Source organism: Triticum dicoccoides, chromosome 6A, assembly GCF_002162155.2.
Source record: "Triticum dicoccoides isolate Atlit2015 ecotype Zavitan chromosome 6A, WEW_v2.0, whole genome shotgun sequence".
Lineage (NCBI taxonomy): Eukaryota > Viridiplantae > Streptophyta > Magnoliopsida > Poales > Poaceae > Triticum > Triticum dicoccoides.
Genome location: NC_041390.1, coordinates 104,422,114 through 104,442,461, shown reverse-complemented (window position 1 = coordinate 104,442,461; position 20,348 = coordinate 104,422,114). Strand labels below are relative to the sequence as shown.

At 48.0% G+C, this 20,348-nt stretch overlaps 1 pseudogene; it reads left to right on the top strand.

The window, feature by feature from the left end:
* The window catches only part of LOC119315320, a 5,509-nt pseudogene extending 3,888 nt beyond the window's left edge, over nucleotides 1-1,621 (top strand).
* The last annotated feature ends 18,727 nt before the right edge of the window (nucleotides 1,622-20,348 follow it).

Here is a 20,348-nt window from a genome sequence, read left to right as displayed (position 1 = left end):
AAGGACAACGACGGGTCGGATAGCTCCGGCAATGAGCAGATCTGGCTCAATCCGTACTAGGTCTTCGACCGCTACTTCTGTGAGAAGGACGGCAAGGGCGCCGGGAAGGGCAAGGGCAGCCGTGCATGACCTTGTCCGTGTAGGTTAAACATGCCAATTTTTGGTAGTCCGATCACATATCCTGATATAGTAGTTGGACAATGTGTGTAATGCATCGTTTACGTAGTTGCATGAGTTTGTATGAATTTGAGGTATATTAATTGAGGTGTTCGGTTGTGAGAAGAAAAATTTGAGGCGTGACCTGTCAATGTCCGTGGACACGACAGGGCCCGGGGCGTTTGAGGGATCAGAGTTGCTAAATCCGTTTGTAGATGCCATAAGGCCAAATCCAAAATCTTTTGAGGATAAGATGTATCATAAGAAAAGAAACAGATGCCAGGTATGTCCTGAATGCCAAAGCAGATGGATTTGGCAAGAGCCGTAAGCGCCTTCCTGTGTTAACCACAAAAAAAAAATAGCAGCACCAAGTGACACGTCAGCACTTGCATCATACTACAACTAATAATCTTAAACCTTGATCTAACTACAGGACATCCATAAACCGCCATGACTTTTCTCGAAATGAAAAAAGCTTCCCACCCCACGGTCCCTCCTTGTGGGTGGAGCCATGGAGCAGAGGAGCTCGGGGCTCCTCAACCACGAGCTCCATCAGCACAGCTAAGCCTCGGAGGCGACAAGCAAAAACAAGTGACACGAGAGATTTGGCGCCATTCCAACAGGATGCGCTTGCCACGCCACACGCAGTCACGCACGCGCACGTCTGATCCACTGCCCAAAACGTTCCAACCAATCCCTCTCCATGCCTCCCTGCTGGGAACCTTGGTACTTGTCATTTGACCGGGCACTCGATCTATCGTGGCGTTTGGCAGTTACCGACGATTTCATAGGGATTTCTTTGCGTGAAACGATTTTTTTTTTGTTACCATGCAATACCACTGAGATATGCATTTTTTGTGTGTGGCAGTGACGCAGGAGGAGGCAGCCATGGCGTACGACATCGCCGCCATCGAGCACTGCGGCCTCAATGCTGTCACCAACTTCGACGTCAGTCGCTACATCAAGTGGCACCACCGTTGCCACGCTGACGACGCGGGCGGTCTCAACACCCCTCGCTGTGTCAATGATCGGTTGCAACCGCCCCAGGCGAGTCCAACGTCTCATGCGGCGTCGGCGCTCGGCCCGCTGCTGAAAGCGCCCAGGTTGAAGGAGATGATGGAGCGGGTGGCAGCCTCCCAGATCAGCACCAACTCGCTGTCTTCGTCGTCGTGTCCCCCCTCACCCCCACCACCGACGACACAGCGGCGGGAGACGAAGCCTAGAAATTCGTCAATGCGGTGTAGCTTCCCGGACGATGTGCAGACATATTTCGGGTGCGGCGATGAAGAGGGTATGAGCGGTTTGGCGGAGGTTGACACGTTCTTATTTGGGGACCTGGGCGTGTGCGCTGAGCTGGGCCTTTGATATGAACAATTCAGCTTTTCTCTCTCTTTGGAATGGACAATGTATTGTGTTTATAGCTTCGCAAAAGGATTTGCCTACTGCATAATGCAACATGCAGAATGTTAATTCCTGCGCAACCTCAGCGTGGCGTAAATAACCAGCATCATGATAAACTGGACGGTTGACAAGGTTGTGGGAGAAAAAACCAGACAAAAAAAAAGGCCGCCCCTGCAGGGACGACGGGCTTCCATGGGTTAGTCTGGATAATCCATCAAGTGATGGGCGGTGCTTTGAATCATATCATAGAGAGAGTAATTACCTTGTCGGGGTAGCTCAAGAGAATGATAGCCCAATAGGCTGTTGCTTTATACCGTGCTTGCCGCACGGTGGATCTGGCTCCCGACCGCCGCGCTTTATGCTGTGGGGCGTTGGCCAAAGTTGGCGATGTGGTACTAAACATGTACTCCGTACACAGCAGACATCGATCACAGCCTCACGGTAACACGGCGATCACTCAATTCCAGCGAGGGCGGCCAGCGGCGTCGCCATCGCGTGCCGGCTGCCGGAACCGAACGCCACGGCGGCACTGCCCTGCTCGCCCCCGCGCGCACCGGCCGCCGCCTGTGTGGAGTATCTTTGGGTTTTGTTGGAAGTGGGCCGGGCTGGTAATAAACGGCACCGGTGGACACGATGGTGCTACTAGGCCGTATGTGTTACCTAATTGCGCAATTGATCCATTTAGAAGAATGTTAGTATCCACAAAGGCTCGCCGGGAACCCCTAAAAAAAGGCTCACCGGGAAGCTTGGCTTGAGGAAACAGCAGATTCTTCAAATTCGGAGAGTGAGTTGAAGGCATGGACAAGTATGTGGAAGGCCAATGTCCCTTCTAAGGTTAAAATTTTCTTATGGAGGCTTGCCCAGCAATCTCTGCCCACGGCTGATCTTCTAACTCACAGAAACATGGCGACGATGTCTACATGTGGCCTTTGTGGAACGGACGATTCATGACAGCACTCACTCCTTCACTGTAATATGGTGAGATGCCTATGGGCGTTGGAACCCAGACCTTGCTGAAACTGTTGATAACATAAGGGAACCGGAAGCCAAAGGGTGGTTATTTACATTAATTGACAGCCTACAACATGATGATTTCGTCAAGGTCGTAGTGACATTGTGGGCTATCTGGTACGCCCGAAGAAAGGCGTTAAATGAGCACAATTCAGACCCCTCACGCGACCCATCATTTTATCAGTAGCTATATTAGGGAGCTCGGTGAGATCAAACCACATGGGACACAAGTTCCAGCAGCGGCAAGGGCACCCCACCTGCGCAGCACACCACCGGCGGCAGGTTTTGCTAAGATCAAAGTAGACGGAGCTACTTTCAGGAATCCAAATGCAGGATCTTTCGGTGTTGTGTGCAGGGAGAAACATGGAAGTTCATGGGCGCATCGGCTATCAAATGCGTTGGCATAACTAACCCAGCAGCTTTAGAGGCGCTAGCCTACTGAGAAGCCATTTCATTGGCACAAGATCTCTCTCTCTCTCTCTCTCTCTCTCTCTCTCTCTCTCTCTCTCTCTCTCTCTCTCTCTCTCTCATGTGTTAATAGCATCAGACTGCCAAGAGGTTGCTACAAATACGAGGCGTGTATGGCGGCATCGTCAAGGAGATCAAATCTACTTCAGCCCAGTCCACGTCTTGTACCTCCATTTTCAAAGGACGTGAGACTAATATTGAGGCACATAGCCTCGCTAAGCACACTTTAGGACTTTCTTTAAGACGACATTTATGGCTCCTCGTTCCTTCGGACCTTAATTGTATCCCAATGTATTTACTATTTAGACTATGATAATTAAATAAAGTGTGTGTTTAGACTAAACAAACTAGTTGGGCAACAAATAAAGGACAAGCAAAATAAGTGTCGTGGCTTTAGTTCAAATTTACAATACACTTGTTTTGGGACGTAAGAAGTAATTTAAGAAATTATTAAAATACCTAAGGCCTTGTTCGGCTAAACCTCTCCCGGAGAGGTTTGAAGGGGATTGAGGGGGAGTTTGACTTATAAGGGGATTTAGTCCTTCCCAACCCACTCCATTTCCCTTCAAATTCCCTCCAACCGAACAAGCCCTAATTGGGAGACATCCCCCTCAAAAAAAATTAATTGGGAAACACTAACGTTCAGACAGTTGATAACATGTGCGCTTTCGGCTGCCGTCGCTATCCGCAGCGTGCTCCGGTGGCCCCACACATGTTTCTCAATCTTATCTCTTTAACTCCTCCGGGAATATCGCGCCATCTTCCCCAAAGTCTATTTCCTCGTTGTCAACTATCTCTCCCAGAAGCGAACCAACCTGTGGTTGGATGGTTAGAGGGCAGTGGTATCCCCAGCCCACCAGGGTTCAAGTCCCGGTGCTCGCATTATTCCTTTATTTCAGGATTTCTGGCGATGCGATTTCAGTGGGAGGAGATGTTCCCGTCGACGATGAGGCGCCTACGATGACTTCGTAAATCTCAAGATGATATGCCGGCTCAGTCTCTCGGAGGTGCTCATAGGGATAGGGTGTGCGTGTGTGCATTCATAGGGGTGAGTGCATGCGCGTATGTATGAGGGATTGCGTCTGTACTTCAAAAATACTATCTCTCCCAGAAGCAACCTTATCTCACTTTCCTTGTTCCATGGTGTCTCACCGTGCCGCTCCTAACAACAAGCCGCCACCACGGTTTCCTCCTTGACCGCAGCAAGAACGACGACTTCCTCACCCCCTTTGCAGCAAGCCTCTCTCTCTCCTTCTCCCTCTCTCCCCTTCTCACTCCCTCCCTCCCTCTCCCTCTCCCCCTCTCCGTATCTCCTCCCATGACAGTCCCCGTCAAATAGGCATCATGAGAGGTGCCGCTACGGTGCAAGCAATGTTGGAAGAGTCATGCTTCTACGAACCGTGGCAGCGCAATGGCAACAGTTGCAACACAAGCGATGTTGCGGTAGCAACATGGACCGTGTTGCAAATGTCTGGTTTGCAGACCTCTGAGCGTGACGTGGGTCATGTTGCAAACCTCCGAGCGTAACATGGCTCGTGTTGCCAAGCACTCTCCGTGTAAACCTTCAACCAACTGGTGTTTAATTATCGGCGGTTGCACAAAACTGGTGTAGTGGTAGAGGCGTAAGCACTGCTTTCAAGCTGATTTGATGCCCCAACAATAAGATTGCTTCTTTGATAGAGTAGATGGCTTGATCTGTCATGGCATCCATTCATGCGTGTTGTTTTTGTTGGATTATGGATGGGCTTAGGCCCATATAAGACACTAATCCCTGGTTAATCTTGAGGCCCATGTATGAGATGGCAGGTGGTGGGAAGTTTAGTCCCACCTTGCTAGTTGAGGAAAGTTGAGACCTCTTTATAAGGGTTGCTCTACACTTGCCATTGGGGGCTTGGGAAGAGGAGTGGTACACGCGTGCTCCTCCTCCTCCGCCGCCCGCCACGACGCGCGCGCCGCGTGTTGCGGGAATGAGCCGAGCCGAAGCTTATTTTTGCCGCTCAGAGTTCACTCACTCCACTGTTCCTCTCTCTGTGCTGCTTCCGGCGATCCCATCCCGACGACCGCAATAAGGTTTTTGGGGAGCGTCACGACGCGACTGCTCCCGATCCGTCCCCAACTTCGTCCTCCTCTGCTTCCACTAATTCCCCTGCATTGACACCATGGCCGACGACGCCTCCTCCAAGAAGAAGGCCACGGACGACGCCGAGGCTGCTGCTGCCGCCGCCGCGTTGGCCTGGCCAACTAGAGGGTATGATCTGTTCATCCCTTGTTTACTCGTACTTATGCTAGCCGTATATGTGCTGCTCATAGATGGTTTGATTCTATGTTCTGTACATGCTAGTATGCTTAGGTATCGCTATGAGATGCATACCTTTTATGCCATGCTTACTATTTACTCGTGGATAAGTCTAATCAGAAAAGTGCTAATATTTCCAACAATCCAAAAACCTTATTTTAGGCACTTTTCGATTCAAGGCTTTGCTGCTACTCTGAAACGGGAAAAGTTTACCGGGACGCATTTTAAGCGTTGGCAGACTAGGACCACCTTGTGGCTCACAGCGATGAACATGTTCTGGGTTGGTGGTGTGTCCCTCACAGAAACGATTGCTCCTGAACAGGAGAAGACGTTTAGGGAGGCAACCACAATCTTTCCGGAAGCAGTTCTGAGTGTGATTGGAGACAAGTTGGTTGACGCCTATATTCATATGGGTGTTGCCAAAAACTTGTGGGATGCGCTCGAAGTCAAATTCGGCGCAACTGATGCTGGCAGTGAGTTGTATGCCATGGAGCAGTTCCATGACTACAGGATGGTTGATAACCATTCTGTATTGGACCAGGCTCATGAGATACAGTGCATTGCTAAGGAGCTGGAGCTCCTGAAGTGTGAGTTACCGGACAAGTTTGTCGCGGGTTGCATTATTGCAAAACTCCCTCCTAGTTGGAGGAACTTTGCTACTTCTCTCAAGCACTTGAGACGTGAATTCTCTGTTGAGGATGTCATTGGTCATCTCAGTGTTGAGCAGAACTCGAGAGCAAAGGACTCGCACGTGAAAGGGGCAGAGGGTTCTTCTAGCGCCAATGTGGTGCAGAAGAACTTCCACAAGTTCAAGGAAAAGAACTCTGTCCAGCAGAATACTACCTTTAAGAAGAAGGGTAAGAAGAAAGACAAAAAAGAGAGATGGATACTTTACTTGTGGTTCAGATGAACATTAGGCAAACAAGTGCCCAAACAAGTATAAGAAGCCAGCACAGGACTCCAAGTCTGTGAATGTCACTCTGAGCAACAATGATGCGGCATCTGGGTATGGTAATCTGTTTTCCATACTTTCAGTCTGTCAGTCCACCGATTGGTGGATTAACACTGGGGCCAATATTCATGTGTGTGCTGATGTGTCTTTGTTTTCTTCCTACCAGGTCGCACGAGATTGTTCCGTCCTGATGGGGAATAGCTCACATGCTTCTGTTCATAGTGTTGGCACGGTAGATCTGAAGTTTACTTCGGGAAAGATCGTGCAACTGAAGAACGTGCAGCATGTCCACGCCATAAAGAAGAATCTCGTTAGTGGCTCCCGTCTATGTAAAGAAGGGTTTAAGTTAGTATTTGAGTCTAACAAAGTAGTCATATCTCGGTATGGACTATTTGTTGAAAAAGGATATGATTGTGGTGGTTTGTTCCGCCTTTCCCTGTAGGATTTCTGTAATAAAGTCGTGAACCAAATTCATTCTAATGTGAACGAATCTGAGGTTTGGCATTCACGTCTTTGTCACATAAATTTTGGTTGTATGATGTGGCTAGCTAAGATGGATTTAATCCCGAGTTTCACTTTAGCCAAAGGCTCTAAGTGACACGCATGTGTGCAAGCTAAGCAACCTCGTAAGCCTCACAAGCCTGCGAACGAGAGACACCTGACACCATTAGAGCTCATACATTCAGATCTCTGTGAGATGAATGGTGTGTGACTAAAGGTGGAAAGAAATACCTCATGACTCTGATTGATGATTCCACTAGATTCTGCTATGTGTATTTGTTAAATACTAAGAATGAGGCTCTACACTACTTTAAAGTCTATAAGGCTGAAGTTGAGAACCAACTTGAGAAGAAAATAAAACAAGTCCGGTCTGATCGTGGTGGAGAGTACTTTTCTAATGAGTTTGATTTATTCTGTGCGGAACATGGTATTATTCATGAGAGGACGCCTCCCTACTCACCCCAGTCAAATGGGGTTGCCGAACGGAAAAACCGTACTCTCACTACTAGGGAAAAGTCTATACACAGAATTTTACCAGTAGCGCTGTACAAAATCAAGCGTTGCTGCTACTTAGTAGCAGCGCGCGTAAATAAACCGCGCTACTGCTATGACTTTAGCAGTAGCGCGTACTACCGAAAAGCGCTGCTGCTACGTTTGAACTGGGCGCACATGGCTAGCCCAACCTAGCAGTAGCGCGTATAATGGCCCAGCGCTACTGCTAATCTCCTTAGTTGCAGCGTGTATTCCAGAATGCGATGTAGCTAACGTAGCAGTAGCGCCCTTTCTGGAACGCGCTACTGGTACTTCTGACTTAACCACGCGGTTCGTCCTTCCCCACGGCCATTTCATCCCCCAAATCAACTCCACTCTCGCTGCCGCCGTCGCCCCTCGACCGCTGCACGCTCTCCCCACGCCGCCCCCGACCCCAGATTCAACGTCGGCCCCGCCGCCGACCTCAACGCCGCCCGGGACGCCGCCCCCGACCCCGACCTCAACGCCGCCCCCGACCCCCCCGACCTCAACGCCGCCCCGGAGCCCCGACCACGACCTCGACGCCGCCTGCCCCTCCCTCGCCGCAGGCACCCGAGGTGAGCACGCCTGCTCCTCCCTCTCCCCTACCTCTGCCTAGGGTTTCTACCTCCATCAAATTAGTTAGGGTTTCTACCACTTTCCACCCCTATAGGTTCATCAAATTAGATGGTAATTAGGGCAGTAGTTCTTAGGTACTAATTAGTTAGTAAGAACTAGGTTCTAATTAGGTACTAGAATATTTTTATTTATAGGAAGTTTATTTTTAGTAAAAACTAGTTGAATTAATAGAACTAGTTAGTAAGAACTTGTTGCTATTTTTTTAGTTAAAGCAATTTTCCCGCATCAACATGGACGATGCCTATCCCGCATCCTCGTCGTCGAGTCGGCGGAGGACGACACCTGCTTGACCAGATGGGCCATGTCCGGGACTGGGCTCCGCCGGGGTGGTACTGGGAGGCGCTACCTACCGGGGGGCGCAGGTTGGTGAGGAGCCAGCCTGTCGTTGACCCGAACCTTCTTTGGTGGCGGTCGCATGGGCCAGTGATGGTCCAGAGGCTCGAGGACTCCGCGGAGGTGGTGCGTCACCGTGTCAGTGAGGAGGACGCGCACGTCCGTCGCTACTTGTTTGCGTTGGAGCACAGGTTCTCCAATACCTGGAAGGTTCTCCAGGGATCTCACTGGAGCTATGATCCCGTGATGGTTCCTTCTCTGTGGGTGTCCACCGCCCGCACCGATACCCGTTGTGTGCTAGGGTTTTAGTTGTACTAGTGATGTTATATGTATGACACTATTCGGGATGTATTAGTGATAATATTCGACGATGTATGGACGCATGAGATGATTTACTTTTGCTTATTGAATGCATGCTAATTTGAGTCTTATAAGATATTTTGAAATGTATATCTTGTGTTGCTCAATATCCAAGTGGCCGGTCATGTTTGCAGGTTACACCTCCGTGTGGCCTATGTTTTGCCGGAGTGTTGATTCATTTCCGTTCCGGCAAATTTCAGGCGCTCGATATATCCTATTTTAGCAAAGATCATGCCGGATTTTTCCGTGAATTTTGGCATGAATTTTGCCAGAATATGTAGGAAATATCGAGTGCCCCGGATTTGTGTGTTGAGTATCCTAGTAGTTGTCTTTTATCGATTTTCAATTAATGTTTTAACTATGAACATAGGAAATGTCTGACGACAAAAAGGATTTCGGTATTTGCAAATACTGCGAAGACGAGCGCGGCATGTGCGACGGAATCTTCCTAGATGATGATAGGCGCTTCAGCATCAAGCTGGACGAGAACTTCGAAGTGGATACAGTAAGTCACAATGACAAGTCTTTTTTCATAATTAAGCATGACATCTGCTTCATTTGCTTCAACTTATATTTTTTTTACTATTCTACTAGCATATCTCCTGCCATGCAAGAGTTTTTGTATTGGATAAGATAGGTTTCAGTCATACTATGGAGGTAAAGAAAGTTTATTTGAAGACCGAGCATGGTTATATTTTCCACGCAAAATTATACAATTCAGACAACTACACCTATTTTGGATGCAAAATATGGCGAGTGTTGGAAATATGCCCTAGAGGCAATAATAAAAGCATTATTATTATATTTCCTTGTTCATGATAATTGTCTTTATTCATGCTATAATTGTGTTATCCGGAAATCGTAATACATGTGTGAATAACAGACATCAACATGTCCCTAGTGAGCCTCTAGTTGACTAGCTCGTTGATCAACAGATAGTCATGGTTTCCTGACTATGGACACTGGATGTCATTGATAACGAGATCACATCATTAGGAGAATGATGTGATGGACAAGACCCAATCCTAAACATAGCACAAGATCGTATAAGTTAGTTTGCTAGAGTTTTCCAATGTCAAGTATCTTTTCCTTAGACCATGAGATCGTGTAACTCCCGGATACCGTAGGAGTGCTTTGGGTATGCCAAACGTCACAACGTAACTGGGTGACTATAAAGGTAGACTACGGGTATCTCCGAAAGTGTCTGTTGGGTGACATGGATCAAGACTGGGATTTGTCACTCCGTATGACGGAGAGGTATCACTGGGCCCACTCGGTAATGCATCATCATAATGAGCTCAGAGTGACCAAGTGTCTGGTCACGGGATCATGCATTACGGTACGAGTAAAGTGACTTGCTGGTAACGAGATTGAACGAGGTATTGGGATACCGACGATCGAATCTCGGGCAAGTAACATATCGATAGACAAAGGGAATAGCGTACGGGGTTGATTGAATCCTCGACATCGTGGTTCATCCGATGAGATCATCGTGGAGCATGTGGGAGCCAACATGGGTATCCAGATCCCGCTGTTGGTTATTGACCGGAGAGTCGTCTCGGTCATGTCTGCTTGTCTCCCGAACCCGTAGGGTCTACACACTTAAGGTTCGGTTACGCTAGGGTTGTAGGGATATGTATATGCAGTAACCCGAATGTTGTTCGGAGTCCCGGATGAGATCCCGGACGTCACGAGGAGTTCCGGAATGGTCCGGAGGTAAAGATTTATATATGGGAAGTCCTGTTTCGGGCATCGAGACAAGTTTCGGGGTTATCGGTATTGTACCGGGACCATCGGAAGGGTCCCGGGGGTCACCGGGTGGGTCCACCTGTCCCGGGGGGCCACATGGGCTGTAGGGGGTGCGCCTTGGCCTAATGGGCCAAGGGCACCAGCCCCACATAGGCCCATGCGCCTAGGGTTTAAGGGGGAAAGAGTCCTAGGAGGGGAAGGCACCTCCTAGGTGCCTTGGGGGGGAGGGAAACCCCCCTTGGCCGCCGCACCCCCTAGGAGATTGGATCTCCTAGGGCCGGCCACCGCCCCTTGGCCCTCCTATATATAGTGGGGGAGAGGAGGGACTTCATACCTGAACGCCTTGGCCTTTGGTTGCCTCCTTCTCCCTCCCCAACACCTCCTCCACCTCCATAGTGCTTAGCGAAGCTCTGCCGAAGTACTGCAGCTCCATCAACACCACGCCGTCGTGCTGCCGCTGGTGCCATCTCCCTCAACCTCTCCTCCCTCCCTTGCTGGATCAAGAAGGAGGAGACGTGGCTGTTCCGTACGTGTGTTGAACGCGGAGGTGCCGTCCGTTCGGCGCTGGTCATCGGTGATTTGGATCACGTCGAGTACGACTACATCATCACCGTTCTTTTGAACGCTTCCGTGCGCGATCTACAAAGGTATGTAGATGCATCTAATCACTCGTTGCTAGATGAACTCCTAGATGATCTTGGTGAAACGAGTAGGAAATTTTTTGTTTTCTGCAACGTTCTCCAACAGTGGTATCATGAGCTAGGTCTATGCGTAGTTCTTCTTGCGCGAGTAGAACACAATTTGTTGTGGGCGTAGATTTGTCAACTCTCTTGCCGTTACTAGTCCTTTCTTGCTTCAGCGGTATTGTGGGATGAAGCGGCCCGGACCAACCTTACACGTACGCTTACGTGAGACCGGTTCCACCGACTAACATGCACTAGTTGCATAAGGTGGCTGGCGGGTGTCTGTCTCTCCTACTTTAGTTGGAGCGGAATCGATGAACAGGGTCCTTATGAAGGGTAAATAGAAGTTGACAAATCACGTTGTGGCTTTAACGTAGGTAAGAAAACGTTCTTGCTAGAACCCTAATTCAGCCACGTAAAACTTGCAACAACAATTAGAGGACGTCTAACTTGTTTTTGCAGCAAGTGGTTTGTGATATGATATGGCCAAAGTTGTGATGAATGATGAATGATCTATATGTGATGTATGAGATGTTCATGCTATTGTAATAGGAATCACGACTTGCATGTCGATGAGTATGAGAACCGGCAGGAGCCATAGGAGTTGTCTTTATTCTTTTAATGACCTGCGTGTCATCAAGAAACGCCATGTAAATTACTTTACTTTACTGCTAAACGCGTTAGCCATAGTAGTAGAAGTAATAGTTGGCGAGCAACTTCATGGAGACACGATGATGGAGATCATGATGATGGAGATCATGGTGTCAAGCCGGTGACAAGATGATCATGGAGCCCCAAGATGGAGATCAAAGGAGCTATGTGATATTGGCCATATCATGTCACGTTTATTATTTGATTGCATGTGATGTTTATCATGTTTTGCATCTTGTTTACTTAGAATGACGGTAGTAAATAAGATGATCCCTCATAATAAATTCAAGAAGTGTTCCCCCTAACTGTGCACCGTTGCGACAGTTCGCTGTTTCAAAACACCACGTGATGATCGGGTGTTTTATTCAGACGTTCACATACAACGGGTGTAAGACAGATTTACACATGCAAACACTTAGGTTGACTTGACGAGCCTAGCATGTACAGACATGGCCTCGGAACACAGAAGACCGAAAGGTCGAGCATGAGTCGTATAGAAGATACGATCAACATGAAGATGTTCACCGATGTTGACTAGTCCGTCTCACGTGATGATCGGACACGGTCTAGTTTAACTCGGATCATGTAATACTTAGATGACTAGAGGGATGTCTAATCTAAGTGGGAGTTCACTAATAATTTGATTAGTTGAACTTAATTATCATGAACTTAGTCTAAAATCTTTGCAATATGTCTTGTAGATCAAATGGCCAACGTAGTCCTCAACTTCAACGCGTTCCTAGAGAAAACTAAGCTGAAAGACGATGGCAGCAACTATACGGACTGGGTCCGGAACCTGAGGATCATCCTCATAGCTGCCAAGAAAGATTATGTCCTACAAGCACCGCTTGGTGACGCACCCGTTCTCCCTGCAGAACAACGCTTGGCAGGCACGTTTCGATGACTACTCCCTCGTTCAGTGCGGCATGCTTTACAGCCTAGAGCCGGGGCTCCAAAAGCGTTTTGAGAGACATGGAGCATATGAGATGTTCGAAGAGCTGAAAATGGTTTTCCAAGCTCATGCCCGGGTCGAGAGATATGAAGTCCCCGACAAATTCTTCAGCTGTAAGATGGAGGAAAACAGTTCTGTCAGTGAGCACATACTCACTATGTCTGGGTTGCATAACCGCTTGACTCAGCTAGGAGTTAATCTCCCGGATGATGCGGTCATTGACAGAATCCTCCAGTCGCTTCCACCAAGCTACAAGAGCTTTGTGATGAACTTCAATATGCAGGGGATGGAAAAGACCATTCCTGAAGTATTTGCTATGCTGAAATCAGCGGAGGTAGAAGTCAGGAAGGAACATCAAGTGTTGATGATCAATAAAACCACTAAGTTCAAGAAAGGCAAGGGTAAAAAGAGCTTCAAGAAGGACGACAAGGAGGTTGCCGCGCCCGGCAAGCAAGCTGCCGGGAAGAAGCCAAAGAATGGACCCAAGCCCGAGACTGAGTGCTTTTATTGCAAGGGAAGCGGTCACTGGAAGCGGAACTGCCCTAAGTACTTAGCGGATAAGAAGGCCGGCAAAACCAAAGGTATATGTGATATACATGTAATTGATGTGTACCTTACTAGTGCCCGTAGTGGCTCCTGGGTATTTGATACCGGTGCAGTTGCTCACATTTGTAACTCAAAGCAGGGGCTGCGGAATAAGCGGAAACTGGCAAAGGACGAGGTGACGATGCGCGTCGGGAATGGTTCCAAGGTCAATGTGATCGCCGTCGGCACGCTACCTCTGCATCTCCCTTCGGGATTAGTTTTAAACCTTAATAATTATTATTTAGTGCCAGCTTTGAGCATGAACATTGTATCGGGATCTTGTTTAATTCGAGATGGCTACTCTTTTAAATCTGAGAATAATGGTTGTTCCATTTTTATGAGAGATATGTTTTACGGTCATGCTCCTATGGTGAATGGTTTATTCTTTATGAATCTCGAACGTGATGCTACACATGTTCATAATGTGAGTACCAAAAGAAGTAAGGTTGATAATGATAGTCCCACATACTTGTGGCACTGCCGCCTTGGTCACATAGGTGTCAAACGCATGAAGAAGCTCCATGCTGATGGACTTCTAGAGTCTCTTGATTATGTATCATTTGACACGTGCGAACCATGCCTTATGGGTAAAATGACCAAGACTCCGTTCTCAGGAACAATGGAGCGAGCAACCGACTTATTGGAAATCATACATACTGATGTGTGCGGTCCGATGAGTGTTGAGGCTCACGGTGGCTATCGTTATGTTCTCACTCTCACTGATGATTTAAGTAGGTATGGGTATATCTACTTAATGAAACACAAGTCTGAAACCTTTGAAAAGTTCAAGGAATTTCAGAGTGAGGTTGAAAATCAACGTGACAGGAAAATCAAGTTTCTGCGATCAGATCGTGGAGGAGAATACTTGAGTCACGAGTTTGGGGCACACTTAAGAAAATGTGGAATAGTTTCACAACTCACGCCGCCTGGAACACCTCAGCGTAATGGTGTGTCCGAACGTCGTAATCGCACTCTGTTAGATATGGTGCGATCTATGATGTCTCTTACCGATTTACCGCTTTCTTTTTGGGGCTATGCTTTAGAGACTGCCGCATTCACTTTAAATAGGGCTCCGTCGAAATCCGTTGAGACGACACCGTATGAATTATGGTTTGGGAAGAAACCTAAGCTGTCATTTCTAAAAGTTTGGGGATGCGATGCTTATGTCAAGAAACTTCAACCTGAAAAGCTCGAACCCAAATCGGAAAAATGCGTCTTCATAGGGTACCCAAAAGAAACTATTGGGTACACCTTCTACCTTAGATCCGAAGGCAAGATCTTTGTTGCCAAGAATGGGTCCTTTCTGGAGAAAGAGTTTCTCTCGAAAGAAGTAAGTGGGAGGAAAGTAGAGCTTGATGAAGTATTGCCTCTTGAACCGGAAAATGGCGCAACTCAAGAAAATGTTCCTGAGGTGCCAGCACCGACTAGAGAGGAAGTTAATGATAATGATCAAGATACTTCTGATCAAGCTCCTACTGAAATTCGAAGGTCCACAAGGACACGTTCCGCACCAGAGTGGTACGGCAACCCTGTCTTGGAAATCATGTTGTTAGACAACGGTGAACCTTCGAACTATGAAGAAGCGATGGCGGGACCAGATTCCGACAAATGGCTAGAAGCCATGAAATCCGAGATAGGATCCATGTATGAGAACGAAGTATGGACTTTGACTGACTCGCCCGTTGAACGGCGAGCCATAGAAAATAAATGGATCTTTAAGAAGAAGACAGACGCGGATGGTAATGTGACCATCTATAGAGCTCGGCTTGTCGCTAAGGGTTATCGACAAGTTCAAGGGGTTGACTACGATGAGACTTTCTCACCGGTAGCGAAGCTGAAGTCCGTCCGAATCATGTTAGCAATTGCCGCATTCTATGATTACGAAATATGGCAAATGGACGTCAAAACGGCATTCCTTAATGGTTTCCTTAAGGAAGAATTGTATATGATGCAGCCGGAAGGTTTTGTCGATCCTAAGAATGCTGACAAAGTGTGCAAGCTCCAACGCTCGATTTATGGGCTGGTGCAAGCATCTCGGAGTTGGAACATTCGCTTTGATGAGATGATCAAAGCGTTTGGGTTTACACAGACTTATGGAGAAGCCTGCGTTTACAAGAAAGTGAGTGGGAGCTCTGTAGCATTTCTCATATTATATGTAGATGACATACTTTTGATGGGAAATGACATAGAACTCTTGGACAGCATCAAGGCCTACTTGAATAAAAGTTTTTCAATGAGGGACCTTGGAGAAGCTGCTTATATATTAGGCATCAAAATCTATAGAGATAGATCGAGACGCCTCATAGGTCTTTCACAAAGCACATACCTTGATAAGATATTGAAGAAGTTCAATATGGATCAATCCAAGAAGGGGTTCTTGCCTGTGTTGCAAGGTATGAAATTGAGCTCAGCTCAATGTCCGACCACGGCAGAAGATATAGAAGAGATGAGCGTCATCCCCTATGCCTCAGCCATAGGTTCTATTATGTATGCCATGCTGTGTACCATACCTGATGTTAACCTTGCCGTAAGTTTGGTAGGAAGGTACCAAAGTAATCCTGGCAAGGAACACTGGACAGCGGTCAAGAATATCCTGAAGTACCTAAAAAGGACTAAGGAAATGTTTCTCGTTTATGGAGGTGACGAAGAGCTCGTCGTAAAGGGTTACGTCGACGCTAGCTTCGACACAGATCTGGATGACTCTAAGTCACAAACCGGATACGTGTATATTTTGAATGGTGGGGCAGTAAGCTGGTGCAGTTGCAAGCAAAGCGTCGTGGCGGGATCTACATGTGAAGCGGAGTACATGGCAGCCTCGGAGGCAGCACATGAAGCAATATGGGTGAAGGAGTTCATCACCGACCTAGGAGTCATACCCAATGCGTCGGGGCCGATCAAGCTCTTCTGTGACAACACTGGAGCTATTGCACTTGCCAAGGAGCCCAGGTTTCACAAGAAGACAAGGCACATCAAGCGTCGCTTCAAATCCATTTGTGAAAATGTTCAAGATGGAGACATAGAGATTTGTAAAGTACATACGGACCTGAATGTAGCAGATCCATTGACTAAACCTCTCCCTAGAGCAAAACATGATCAACACCAGAATTCCATGGGTGTTCGATTCATCACAATGTAACTAGATTATTGACTCTAGTGCAAGTGGGAGACTGTTGGAAAATGCCCTAGAGGCAATAATAAAAGCATTATTATTATATTTCCTTGTTCATGATAATTGTCTTTATTCATGCTATAATTGTGTTATCCGGAAATCGTAATACATGTGTGAATAACAGACATCAACATGTCCCTAGTGAGCCTCTAGTTGACTAGCTCGTTGATCAACAGATAGTCATGGTTTCCTGACTATGGACACTGGATGTCATTGATAACGAGATCACATCATTAGGAGAATGATGTGATGGACAAGACCCAATCCTAAACATAGCACAAGATCGTATAAGTTCGTTTGCTAGAGTTTTCCAATGTCAAGTATCTTTTCCTTAGACCATGAGATCGTGTAACTCCCGGATACCGTAGGAGTGCTTTGGGTATGCCAAACGTCACAACGTAACTGGGTGACTATAAAGGTAGACTACGGGTATCTCCGAAAGTGTCTGTTGGGTGACATGGATCAAGACTGGGATTTGTCACTCCGTATGACGGAGAGGTATCACTGGGCCCACTCGGTAATGCATCATCATAATGAGCTCAGAGTGACCAAGTGTCTGGTCACGGGATCATGCATTACGGTACGAGTAAAGTGACTTGCCGGTAACGAGATTGAACGAGGTATTGGGATACCGACGATCGAATCTCGGGCAAGTAACATATCGATAGACAAAGGGAATAGAGTACGGGATTGATTAAATCCTCGACATCGTGGTTCATCCGATGAGATCATCGTGGAGCATGTGGGAGCCAACATGGGTATCCAGATCCCGCTGTTGGTTATTGACCGGAGAGTCGTCTCGGTCATGTCTGCTTGTCTCCCGAACCCGTAGGGTCTACACACTTAAGGTTCGGTGACGCTAGGGTTATGAAGATATGTATATGCAGAAACCCGAATGTTGTTCGGAGTCCCGGATGAGATCCCGGACGTCACGAGAAGTTCCGGAATGGTCCGGAGGTAAAGAATTATATATAGGAAGTGCTATTTCGGGCATCGGGACAAGTTTCGGGGTTATCGGTATTGTACCGGGACCACCGGAAGGGTCCCGGGGGTCCACCGGGTGGGGCCACCTGTCCCGGGGGGCCACATGGGCTGTAGGGGGTGCGCCTTGGCCTAGATGGGCCAAGGGCACCAGCCCCTATAGGCCCATGCGCCTAGGGTTTCCCCCTAGGAGGAGTCCTAGTGGTGGAAGGCACCCCTAGGTGCCTTGGGGGGGAGGGAAACCTCCCCTTGGCCGCCGACCATAGGAGATTGGATCTCCTAGGCTGCGCACCACCCCCCCTTGGCACCCCTATATATAGTGGGGGAGAGAAGGGACCTAATACACCAGCCCCTGGCGCCTCCATCTCCCCCCGTTACGTCTCTCCCTCGTAGTCTCGGCGAAGCCCTGCTGCTGTGACGCCCTGCATCCACCACCACGCCGTCGTGCTGCTGGATCTTCATCAACCTCTCCTCCCCCCTTGCTGGATCAAGAAGGAGGAGACGTCTCCCGTCCCGTACGTGTGTTGAACGCGGAGGTGCCGTCCGTTCGGCGCTGGTCATCGGTGATTTGGATCACGTCGAGTACGACTACATCATCACCGTTCTTTTGAACGCTTCCGTGCGCGATCTACAAAGGTATGTAGATGCATCTAATCACTCGTTGCTAGATGAACTCCTAGATGATCTTGGTGAAACGAGTAGGAAAATTTTTGTTTTCTGCAACGTTCCCCAACACTCAAGGTCATTGAGGAGGTCAAGTCTTTTCTATCTCATAACTTTGAGATGAAGGACCTGGGTGTGGCTGATGTTATCCTGAACATCAAGCTACTGAGAAATTCTGAGGGTGGAATTACACTTTTGCAATCCCACTATGTTGAGAAGATTTTGAGCCATTTTGGATATTCGGACTGCAAACTTTCTGCAACAACATATGATCCTAGCATGCGGATTCGAAAGTTCGAAGGCACGACTGTAGATCAATTGAGATATTCTCAAATGGTTGGTTCACTGATGTACCTAGCATGTGCTACTCGTCCTGACATCTCATTTGTTGTGTGTAAACTGAGCCGGTTTGTTTCCAATCCGGGAGATGTGCATTGGCATGCTGTAGAGCGAGTGATGCGTTATTTGCAAGGTACTGTGAACTATGGAATTCACTATTCTGGGTACCCGACGGTACTTGAGGGGTATAGTGATTCGAATTGGATATCTGATGCTGATGAGATGAAAGCCACAAGTGGACATGTCTCCACACTTGGTGGTGGTGCTATTTGCTGGGAGTCTTGCAAGCAGATGATCTTAACCAGATCGACTATGGAAGCAGAACTCACAACATTAGACACATCATGCATCGAAGCAGAATGGCTTCGAGAGCTTTTGATGGATTTGCCGGTGGTTGATAAATCAGTGCCGGCTGTCCTTATGAACTATGACAATCAAACAGTGATTGCCAAGGCTAAGAGTTCAAAGGACAACATGAAATCCACAAAGCACATAAGAAGAAGATTGAAATCTGTCAGAAAATCAAGAAACTCCGGAGTAATAGCATTGGATTACATCCAGACGGCTAAGAATCTGGCAGACCCTTTTACGAAAGGGCTATCACGGATTGTGATAGAAAATGCATCGAGAGAGATGGGTATGAGACCCACGTAAGTTGCCATGGGGGTAATCCAACCTATGTGATCGGAGATCCCGTGAATTAGGACCTGGGAAAACAATCCAGCGATCAACTGAGGAGAGTATCCTTAATTAACCCACTCCGTTGGATATGCACAATACTCTCAATTCTGTAAGGCAGGCTGACTTTTGTCTTAATGTGTTCCAAAGCTTGTGTAAGCAAGATGCTAACCTAGAGAGCATTCTTTGGAGGAACACACCTATGTGAGCCCGATTGCTGATCACACTCTATGAGATTGGGTAATCTCTATTAAGCTCATGAGAAGGTACGGAGTATGACTAATAAGCTCCACCCGTGGGGTTTAGCCTACGGCAGCCACGTATCAGCTGACAACAGGCGAAACTTCTGCACGCCAAACTGACAATGTAAGGCATAGTCCATTGTTCAGTTGTGAAGAAGTCTAATCCTGTTGCTCTACGTGGAAGTTCAACTTAACAGTCTCCACTGAAAATTCTGGTATATCAAACATTGTTTGGAATAGTTGACAAACTTATGTGCCTCGAGATCTGGTGAGGGATTGTTGGATTATGGATGGGCTTAGGCCCATATAAGACATTAATCCCTGGTTAATCTTGAGGCCCATGTATGAGATGGCAGGTGGTGGGAAGTTTAGTCCCACCTTGCTAGTTGAGGAAAGTTGAGACCCCTTTATAAGGGCTGCTCTACCACTTGCCATTGGGAGCTTGGAAAGAGGAGTGATACACGCGCGCTCCTCCTCCTCCGCCGCCCGCCTCGCCACAACGCGCGCGCCGCGGGTTGCGGGTTGCGGGAATGAGCAGAGCCGAAGCTTATTTTTGCCGCTCAGAAATGGTTAATTAATTGTTAATTAATTAACGAGTCGCTTACAGAAGCGCCACTGTTCGAGACGTGGGCTGTTTGTGGACTCGGTCGTGGGCCTGGCCTAGGCCCATCTACCTGACAGCCTATATAAGAAGGCACTGGCCAGTGGAGTGAACCCTAACTCAGTTCACTCACTCCCTCTCGTACAATCCTAGCCGTCAGCTACTGTTCCTCTCTCTGTGCTGCTTCCGGCGATCCCATCCCGACGACCGCGTGCACGGTTGGTCGGGAGAGCAGGTGCCTCCGGAACCCTGTTGTTCGAGATCCTGCCCGAGAGAACGGCAATAAGGTTTTTGGGGAGCGTCTCGACACGACTGCTCCCGATCCGTCCCCAACTTCGTCCTCCTCTGCTTCCACTACTTCCCCTGCATCGACACCATGGCCGACGACACCTCCTCCAAGAAGAAGGCCACGAACGACGCCGAGGCTG